At 38.7% G+C, this 9,847-nt stretch overlaps 1 pseudogene; it reads right to left on the reverse strand.

The window, feature by feature from the left end:
* Window positions 1-8,778: 8,778 nt before the first annotated feature.
* LOC124104689 (dnaJ homolog subfamily A member 2-like) lies at window positions 8,779-9,635 on the reverse strand (annotated as a pseudogene).
* Between the last annotated feature and the right edge of the window lie 212 nt (window positions 9,636-9,847).

Here is a 9,847-nt window from a genome sequence, read left to right on the forward strand (position 1 = left end):
AGAAACCAATCCACAAAACTACAACTACCTTATATTTGATAAAGGGGCTAAAAGCATGCAATGGAGGAAGGATAGCATCTTCAACAAATGGTGCTGGGAAAACTGGAAATCCATATGCAACAAAATGAAACTGAATCCCTTTCTCTCGCCATGCACAAAAGTTAATTCAAAATGGATCAAGGAGCTTGATATCAAATCAGAGACACGCCGTCTGATAGAAGAAAAAGTTGGCTACGATCTACATACTGTGGGGTCGGGCTCCAAATTCCTCAATAGGACACCCATAGCACAAAAGTTAATAACTAGAATCAACAAATGGGACTTACTCAAACTAAAAAGTTTTTTCTCAGCAAAAGAAACAATAAGAGAGGTAAATAGAGAGCCTACATCCTGGGAACAAATCTTTACTCCTCACACTTCAGATAGAGCCCTAATATCCAGAGTATACAAAGAACTCAAACAATTAGACAATAAGAGAACAAACAACCCAATCAACAAATGGGCCAAGGACCTGAACAGACACTTCTCAGAGGAGGACATACAATCAATCAACAAGTACATGAAAAAATGCTCACCATCTCTAGCAGTCAGAGAAATGCAAATCAAAACCACCCTAAGATACCATCTCACTCCAGTTAGATTGGCAGCCATTATGAAGTCAAACAACAACAAGTGCTGGCGAGGATGTGGGGAAAAGGGTACACTTGTACATTGCTGGTGGGACTGCAAATTGGTGCAGCCAATTTGGAAAGCAGTATGGAGATTTCTTGGAAAGCTGGGAATGGAGCCACCATTTGACCCAGCTATTCCCCTTCTCGGTCTATTCCCTAAAGACCTAAAAAGAGCATGCTACAGGGACACTGCTACATCGATGTTCATAGCAGCACAATTCACAATAGCTAGACTGTGGAACCAACCTAGATGCCCTTCAATGGATGAATGGATAAAAAAAATGTGGCATTTATACACAATGGAGTATTACTCTGCATTAAAAAATGACAAAATCATAGAATTTACAGGGAAATGGATGGCATTAGAGCAGATTATGCTAAGTGAAGCTAGCCAATCCCTAAAAAACAAATGCCAAATGTCTTCTTTGATATAAGGAGAGTAACTAAGAACAGAGTAGGGTCGAAGAGCATGAGAAGAAGATTAACATTAAACAGGGATGAGAGGTGGGAGGGAAAGGGAGAGAGAAGGGAAAATGCATGGAAATGGAAGGAGACCCTCAGAGTTATACAAAAGTACATACAAGAGGAAGTGAGGGGAAGGGGAAAAATAATATAAGGGGGACAAACGAATGTCAGTAGAGGGAGCAGAGAGAGAAGAGGGGAGGGGAGGGGAGGGGAGGGTTGGGGAGGGGAGGGGAGGGGGGATAGTAGAGGATAGGAAAGGCAGCAGAATACAACAGACACTAGTATGGCAATATGTAAATCAATGGATGTGTAACTGATGTGATTCTGCAATCTGTATATGGGGTAAAAATGGGAGCTCATAACCCACTTGAATCAAATTGTGAAATATGATATATCAAGAACTATGTAATGTTTTGAACAGCCAACAATAAAAAATTAAAAAAAAAAAAGTAAATAAAATAAAAGTATTGTATCCAACAACAACTAAAAAATAAATATTTAAAAAAAAAAAAAAAAAAAGAATAATGCACTGTGTGCTGGGTACAGTGGCATATGCTTGTCATCCAGAGATTTGGGAGGCTGAGGTAGGAGGATTGAAAGTTTGAGGCCAGCCTCAGCAGTTTAACAAGGCTGTATGCAACTTAATGAGACCTTGTCTCAAAACTTAAAAAGGGTGGGGGACTGGGTGTATCTCAATGGTTCAACCCCCAGTGCCAAATTTAAAAAAAAAAATGCACTCTGAGTCAAGTACAGTGGCACATGCCTATAATCCCAGCAATTTGAGGGCAGCCTTGGCAACTCAGTGACACTGTCTCAAAATAAAAAATAAAAAGAACTGGAGATGTAGCTCATTGGTAAAGTGTCCCTGGGTTCAATCCTCAGTACTGAAAAAAAAAAAAAAAAGAAAAGAAAGTAAAAAGCTATGCACTATAATTATATTTGGCTAATCTCTTTCCTTTCTCCTCTAATTTAGGGTTTGCAAACATTGTCTTTAAAGGCCAGATAAAATACAAATATTTATATAGATAATATGAATAATGTTATAATGTGTCAGTGATATAAATATTTAAGGCTTTGCACACAAAACTATCTCTGTTGCAACTATTTTACTGTGTTGAGCATAAAAGCAGCCACAACCATAGTCAGTATACAAAGGTTATAAATGTAACTGCTTCAAAAATTCGTATAATTTTCTTATGCCACAAAATACTTTTCTTTAGATGTTTTTCAACCACTTAAAAATATACAAACTATTTGTAGCTTATCAGTTGTTAAGCTAGTGGCAGGCTTTGTTCCAGGTAACATAACTGCTACCTCATAGGACACTTTCTGTCGAAGTATATAAAGATATGCACCATCTTCAGGGGACAGCTCAGTAAGTTTTTGCAAAGTGAAATGCTCAAGTATTTTATGACTTTATTTTAGGTTCAAAAACTCACTTCCTTACATAATGTTATATTGAGCCAAAGAAGGCACCAAGTTCAAAAGTGTGAGTGTAGGATGCTTCTAGAAATGGCTCTCCTTTGTTTTTTTCTTGTGGTTTGTTTTGTAGTGCCAGGGATTGAACCCAGGGCCAATGTGTACGAGGCAAGCACTCTACTCCTGAGCCACATCCAGCCCTTACAAATGGTTTCAACTGTTATCAGGGTCCTCGCCCTGTCTGTACAGCAAGGAGATATGCAGTGATCTGAATATCTCAGACTTGATAATTATCCGGCTTGTTGGGACAGCCTAGCTAATCCCGTGACATAGTCACACTTGGCATTGTTTCAGAGGATATGACAGCTCCTATAGATTCCATCAACTACTTCACCCCTTCTTATCGAGCTCTTTTCCAGGTCTATGCATTGCCTCCATGGTGCTATTTTAAAAACGCTCTCAAGACACAACCAGTGTAACTCCACATCATGTACAACCACTAACATGGGAAGTTATACTCCATGTATGCATGATATGTCAAAATACATTTTACTTTCATGTATAACTAAAAAGAACAAATACAAAAATTGTTTAACTGCTCTCAAGAAAAGGTAGTCCTCAGTAGGGACCAGAATCTGTCCAATCTGGACTATGTGAAGTTGGCCTTCTTCAGCAAATCTGCTGTGAGTGTTCAGAATTATGACACAGACAGGAATACACTAGCTGACTAGAGGGGAGCCAGGTGCTGTGATTCCTAGCGGGAACGGGCTGCCACCTAAGGCAGTCCTTTGGGTCTTGTTTACTGCATTTTATTTGCCATGGGGTGCATAATCTCTTGCTTTGTAAAAAGAGAACTTGGAAAGTTCTCCTGTACATGCAGGAATGGTCCTAGGTGACTCACAGCATCTCCTGAAGAACTAAGGTGCCTTGCAAATTCCTGTGAGGTGGTTCCAGCTGTCCTGTGACTCCATGCACCTTTAATCTTAGAGATTATCCCTAGTGTGAAGTGAGGACCCAGAGCCAAGCTTCTCTGAAAACAGCAGGGCTGCCGATCATTCAAATGATTGTTTAGGGGCCACATCTTAACTTGAGAGACGTACCACAAAATGAACAACAGTTTGGCCTTGAGGCTCAGCATGTGAGCTCAGTCACTCACTTTTATATCTGGAAATTTGTTTGTAGTAACTTAATCCCAGGACAATGACCACTGCAGATTTGTAATATTCCCCCAGGGAATCTCACACTAACATTCTAAAATAGAAACGCATCTGTAGGTCTAAGTTTGAGAAACCGCTATCAACATGGAAGAATTTAACTGACTTGGGGCCAACTACTGCATTTCTGGGGTTCTCAAGTGCTTGTTTTTTTTTTTTTCTTTTCTCAGACCTGGCTTTATGTTACTACTCATTTTTGTTAACTCAATCAATTAACTAATAACTTTATTTAATCAATAATGTTAATGATAATTAAATAGATACTATCCATTTGTTGACTTAGCCATCATAGTTATTTCATTTTCTTATCCATTTTTAAGTTAGTATCCCCCCCTCTGTTTTTACTTATCTGAAGGCATTGAACAATTAGTTTGTATTAAATTTTTTTCTAGGTGCACATTTCAAATCATAAAATGGCAATATTAAACTGAACAACCAGGCAGAGGATCTCTAGGCGATATTACATATTGAGGAACTCCAGTTTGGGAAATAAAAAAAAAAAAAGAGTATCATGAATCCTGTTAATTTTTTTCTTTTTAAGTTTATTTATTACAGTGCAGCGTGCAGAGATGATGGGCTTTCTTCTTATTTACAGTAGGACAAGGTTGTGGGTTGTTAAGTACATCCCTTTCTCTGGCTTTCCTGATTACCTTGTATTACCAGGTTCAAAGCATCATAAATAACCAATGAAGGAAAAGGCTGTCTAAACATTAAGAGACAGTTTCCAAAAATATTCATATTAAAAATGCATGATTGGCATGAAGATTTAATTTTAGCCATAATGTGGTTTCTGTCTTTTGCTGTGCTCATGTTTTTTTTTTTTCTTTGCATTGTTTGTCATAGCTGTTTAACTTTGAAGTCCTCTAAAGATGAAAAATGGGTATCGGTGGAGCAGGCCCATGTGGCTTTTGCTGTTTGGTTGCTGACCTGTCATTTCCTTCTCTGTAGCCTCAGCCACTGTGTTCTCAGAAATAAACTTTACCTAAAACAACTTCAAACCAGAGAGAGACTGGAGCGAGGAGGCAGCAGTAGGTGCTATTTCTTTTGCCTGAAAATACAATAAAATAAACTAACACCCAGCGAACAAGTCCTTTAACCCCCCTTATGTGGATTCCAGACTTATGTAATACAATGTTATGGTTTGGATGTGAGGTGTCCCTCAAAAGTTCATGTGTGAGACAATGGGAGAGGGTTCAAAGGGGAGAGATTAGGTTGTGAGAACCTTAAACTAATCACTGAATTAACCCCTGATGAGATTAACTGAGTGTTAACTGAAGGCAGATGGGAGGTGGCTGGAGAGGGTGGGTCATTGGGGGTTTGGCTTTGGGGTATATGTTTGTATCTGGCGAGTGGAGTCTCTCTTTGCTTCTGATCATCATGTGAGCTGCTTCTCTCTGCCACACTCTTCTGCCATGTTCAGCCTCACCTCTAGCCCCAAGAAATGGAGCTATGGACCAAGACTATTAAAACCATGAGCCCCTAAATAAACTTTTCTTCCTCTACAGTTGTTCTGGTTGGGTTCTTTAGTCACAGCAGTGAAAAGCTGACTAAAACATACAATAAAGAGATTCTAAGCATTATGAGCTTTCTGTGCCAAATCTTAGTGACATAGATGTGAGGTTTACATAGTAACTTTCATTTAATAACAACCAACCAAGAACATTTGCATATGGAGAAAATGACCTAAAATAGGCCATGGATTGTTATTACTGCTGCTGCTGTTTAGGAAAGCTGAGGACACTAAAGAATAATTACTGTTCCTTTTCATGACACGTTAGTAAGTATATTGAAATGTCATTTGTGAGAGGGGTAAAGGTGAGGCTGGGGTTGTGGCTCAGTGGTAGAGTGCTTGCCGAGCATGCGTGAGGCACTGGGTTTATTCCCAGCACCACATAAAAATAAAAACAAATAAAATAAAGGTATTCTGTCCACCTAAAACTAAAACAAAACAAAACAAAAATAAAAAAGAGAAATAGGTAAAGATATGGGAAATATAAACAATAAAGCCTCTCCCTGTTTTTAGTTCTTGTTCACTAAATATTTGTTAAGTGTGAGTAGGCTTCTGTGGTTTCTATTGGAAGCATCATGTTGGCAAACAAACCTCAGAAGAATTGTAGTGCTCATCAGGGTTGTGCCAGGATCTCAGGTGAGAGCTCTTTGAGAAGAAGAGTTGAGAAATGTCTCCTTTATTTCCTTGGGAATCTCAAGATTCCTTTTCTTTGCTTTTCAACACCCAAAATATAAAGTGCTGAGAGATTTCAAGTCAACAACTGAAAAGGGTGAATAAAATGTAGCCATAGTAGGCTTTGGATAATGAGGGCCCTATGGGTTAGGTGGAAATTGACTAGCTTCTTGTCTTAGAGGAGAAAAAGCCCAGATGCATCTAGCTAGATTGGAGCCAGAATTGTAAATGAGAGGCACTCTGTCGATTTTATGGATACAGCTCTTATTCCATGTACATTCCAAATTTCTTAAGGGCCCAGGCCTTTAACTTCTCTGTCTTACATGTCTTCCAGCAGGAAACTTTGTATACAGTGATGGCTTTATATATTGTCTGTTGATTCCTGTTGTAGTTTAAAAAATATGTATTCATATTCTACCTCTGTGTATATTTTGAGGGTTATTATGATGGCAAATTTTTCAAAAGAGCCATGCCACATTCTTTTCTGCAAAGGGTCTGTATTAATTAAGTGTAGCATAATTGCAGAAACCACCCCACCCCCACCCCCTGCAGTTTTTACAGAGTCAAAATTCCTGCAGGCCTCTGAGATGTTCAGAGGAGCAACACTGCCACCTTCTGGAAGGTACATGTCATCTTTCTCTCAGCTCGCTGATGGCATTCCTGCTCATACATAATTTGTATTTCTGTCTGTACAGATTTAATTTGATTTGAAGCTTAGAAAACCTTAAATAAAGTCCAGATAATATCTTATATAATATGATTGCAGGCCAAAGGTCTAGTATAAAGGCCCTTTCTTTTTGGAGAGGGATATGATTTTTCTATCGATGAAAATCTTACCCCAGACCTACCAAGGTATTGTCTTTAAGACCTGCTCCTTTCCTTAACATGACCAAGAATATTCTGGCATTAGGTTTGGAGATGATGGGGGTGGGATGGGATAGAGTATGGTGAAAAACTCAGACAAGTTGCATTAATCACGGAAAAAAAAAAACAGCAAGCTTACCTCAGCGATGAATAGATGAACAGGATTTTCCTGGCCATGTTTCCAGAGGTGTAGCTCACTTCATTTGAGGTTAACTGTTTCATTATGTTATTTGATTAATCTACTGGAAACTCATGTGGACCATGTTTCCTAGATCTGGGCATAAACAAGGTGTCATAAGAACTAGTTGTACGAATGAATGAATATCTTTGCTAGCATAATTCATCTCTGAAATACTTCACTGGATCTGAAGAGTAAAGTTTAATTTTCTTGATTACTTAATCCAAACCCGATGGCAACTGCTCAAAAGGGGAGAAAAGAGCCCACGAATCAATCGTATACATTTTTCTTCTACTTGAGTAAGAAAATATTGAAGACTTGGGTATAAGAAACAAGATTAATATCATTTCAGTGTAGTGCCATAACTATGGGGGGTCATCTTTCTATAGGAATATGTACTTTTGACTTTAACAAATTTATTATTTATTTTATAATTCTGTACAGATCAACGTTAACTTGTAGAAAACTGATAGGCAATGCAAATACACTATAGATATATAAATAACTTCAGTACAGTGGAGGGTTATTTGGCTCTTCTCCCATCTGCTGGAAGAAAAGCATCAGTTTTGTTTGCATTTTCAAATTGATTTCAGTATTCATAGTTTATAAATGTCCCTGCCTTTACCTTCTCTGAATCTGTTGGAGCCTTATTCTCTTACTCACCAAGCAATTACCCTCCATCTATTTAATGGAATTTGATATAGGGTTATTAAAATCTACTATTATTTGAAGCCTCATTTTCTGTTCCCTTGTTTTTTTTTTCATATTTTAACTTAACATTTAATGAAAACAGCATTTTAACAGGTTCCATGCAAACATGGTTCTATTATTGATTTGCCGTTACCTTATTTTTACAAGAGGGTGGTTGTGGGGAGATACAGAGGCCTGGGCTAGCCCCAGGTGTTCAGGATCATAACTTATTAATTACATAACTTAGAAGTCCTTGACTCTACAAAGCATCAGTTGAAGTCAATAAAGCCTGTTTCTATCAACCTTTAGCTCAACTGTAAAATGGGCAGGTGCCTGAGGCCTAAGCTTCAAGCCAATGGGTTTTTAAGGGCTGTTTAGAAACCAGAGCTAAGGATAGATTCTTCAGTTTAAGGATACTTTTTGCAGTTCAAAATGTGTTCTTCCTTCTAAAAATGTGACACAAAGAATAATTTACACCAACTGCTTTTTATCATCAAGTTTCAGAAACCTTCCATAAGATGGCTAAAAAGGGGGAGGGATAAGAAAAGGGGAGGACTCCCCCCAAAACTTATACAACCACTGATAATGTAACTTTTTCCATTGTTCCCAGTCAGCTCCAAACCCATTTTGTGCAAAGCCCATTTCCATGCATCTAAATGATAGATACAGGCTATGAAATTCTTTATTCTACTTGTAGCAGCTTATGCAGCTGCAGCCAAACATAAAGCTTCAGGACAAATTGTACAAACTTGACCATGTGGGATTTGAATTTAAAATATGAAACATAAAGTCTACACAAAACTGATAAAAATCCAGCACAGATAAAGGCTGAAACTTATAACCAATGTGTGAAAGGGAGTCTTGTTTCTTTTCAAGTGCTTTATTCTGCTACAGAATAGTTGAAATGAAGATGTAAAGCTTTGTGGTTGGTTTAAACTATACACTCTATAGATACTATACCAATTTTAAAAGTTACATATAGACTGACAGATGTCCATCAGTTCATCTAAGTTGATCAGACACTCCAGCTGGCTCGCTGAGAACAAATCAGACAAATGTGGAAAGAAAATCCACCTGTGCAGTTTGTTTGCAGAGTTACTGATGGGCACACTGTACTCCATCCAGGTCTACAATGGCTGCTGCTTTCTTCATCAGAGCTATCATTGTATGCTTTACGCCTCTGACCACCTCCCGAGCCTTGAGTGCTATCAAATTCCTCTACCTCCTCTGTTTCTCCAATTACATTTGGGACTTCTGGTCTAGATGGCAGAAGATCTTCTAGTTTGGAAAGCTTATCTGGGTTGATCCAGTTGTTTTCAGGAAACTGCACATCAAACTTGATATAAAGATCACCTTTTTCAAAGGGATTATGATACTGTGGCATTCCTTCTCCTCCAACTACACAAACACATCCTGGTTCAATTACTTTGCCAGGAGGGTATTTCACCATAATTTGACGTCCATCAAGGTGCTTGAATATGAACAGAAACCCACATAGAGCTTCAACAAGTCCTATCTTATATGTCATGTGCAAATCATTGCCATCTCTCTGGAACACCTCATGTTCTTTCTCCTGTAGCAAAATAACAATGTCTCCTGGTTCCACTCCTGGGGCCTGGTCTGCTTCCCCAGTGAATGTAATTCTGTGTCCATGTTTCATGCCTTTGTCTTCATGAACTTCAAGAATCTTGACTTCTTCTTTAATCACCTTCTTCCCTTCACACTTTTTACAGTGGTCCTTTTCATTAATTACCTCTCCTTCTCCATTACAATCAGAGCACACGAGCCCGCATCTGTTGTACCATTCCAGGAGCAAGCTCTCTGATCATGATGCATACACCTTGACCCTGACAAGCATTGCACGTCTGAACAGCTCCACACTCCCTGCCTTGGCCACTGTGAAAGTTTGACATATATGTGCTTAATTTGTATGAGTCATGGTTGTAACCCATTCCTCCATCCCGACATGAGAAGATCCTTTAACATTCAATATTAAAACAAGCTGAAGGAGTCATCTGGGGGCCTCTTCTTGTTTGGATTCTATGGAAGTTGCACCAGAGATAATCTAAACTCTAGTTCCCTGGCTCTCCCCCTAGTAGAGGGTGCAATCAAAGTGATTGAGGATGTCCACTTTCCAATATGGTCTTCCATTGGGTGACTTTAT

This window comes from Marmota monax, unplaced genomic scaffold (genome assembly GCF_021218885.2).
Source record: "Marmota monax isolate L192 unplaced genomic scaffold, Marmota_monax_Labrador192_F-V1.1 WCK01_AAM20220418_F8-fsc00001, whole genome shotgun sequence".
NCBI lineage: Eukaryota > Metazoa > Chordata > Mammalia > Rodentia > Sciuridae > Marmota > Marmota monax.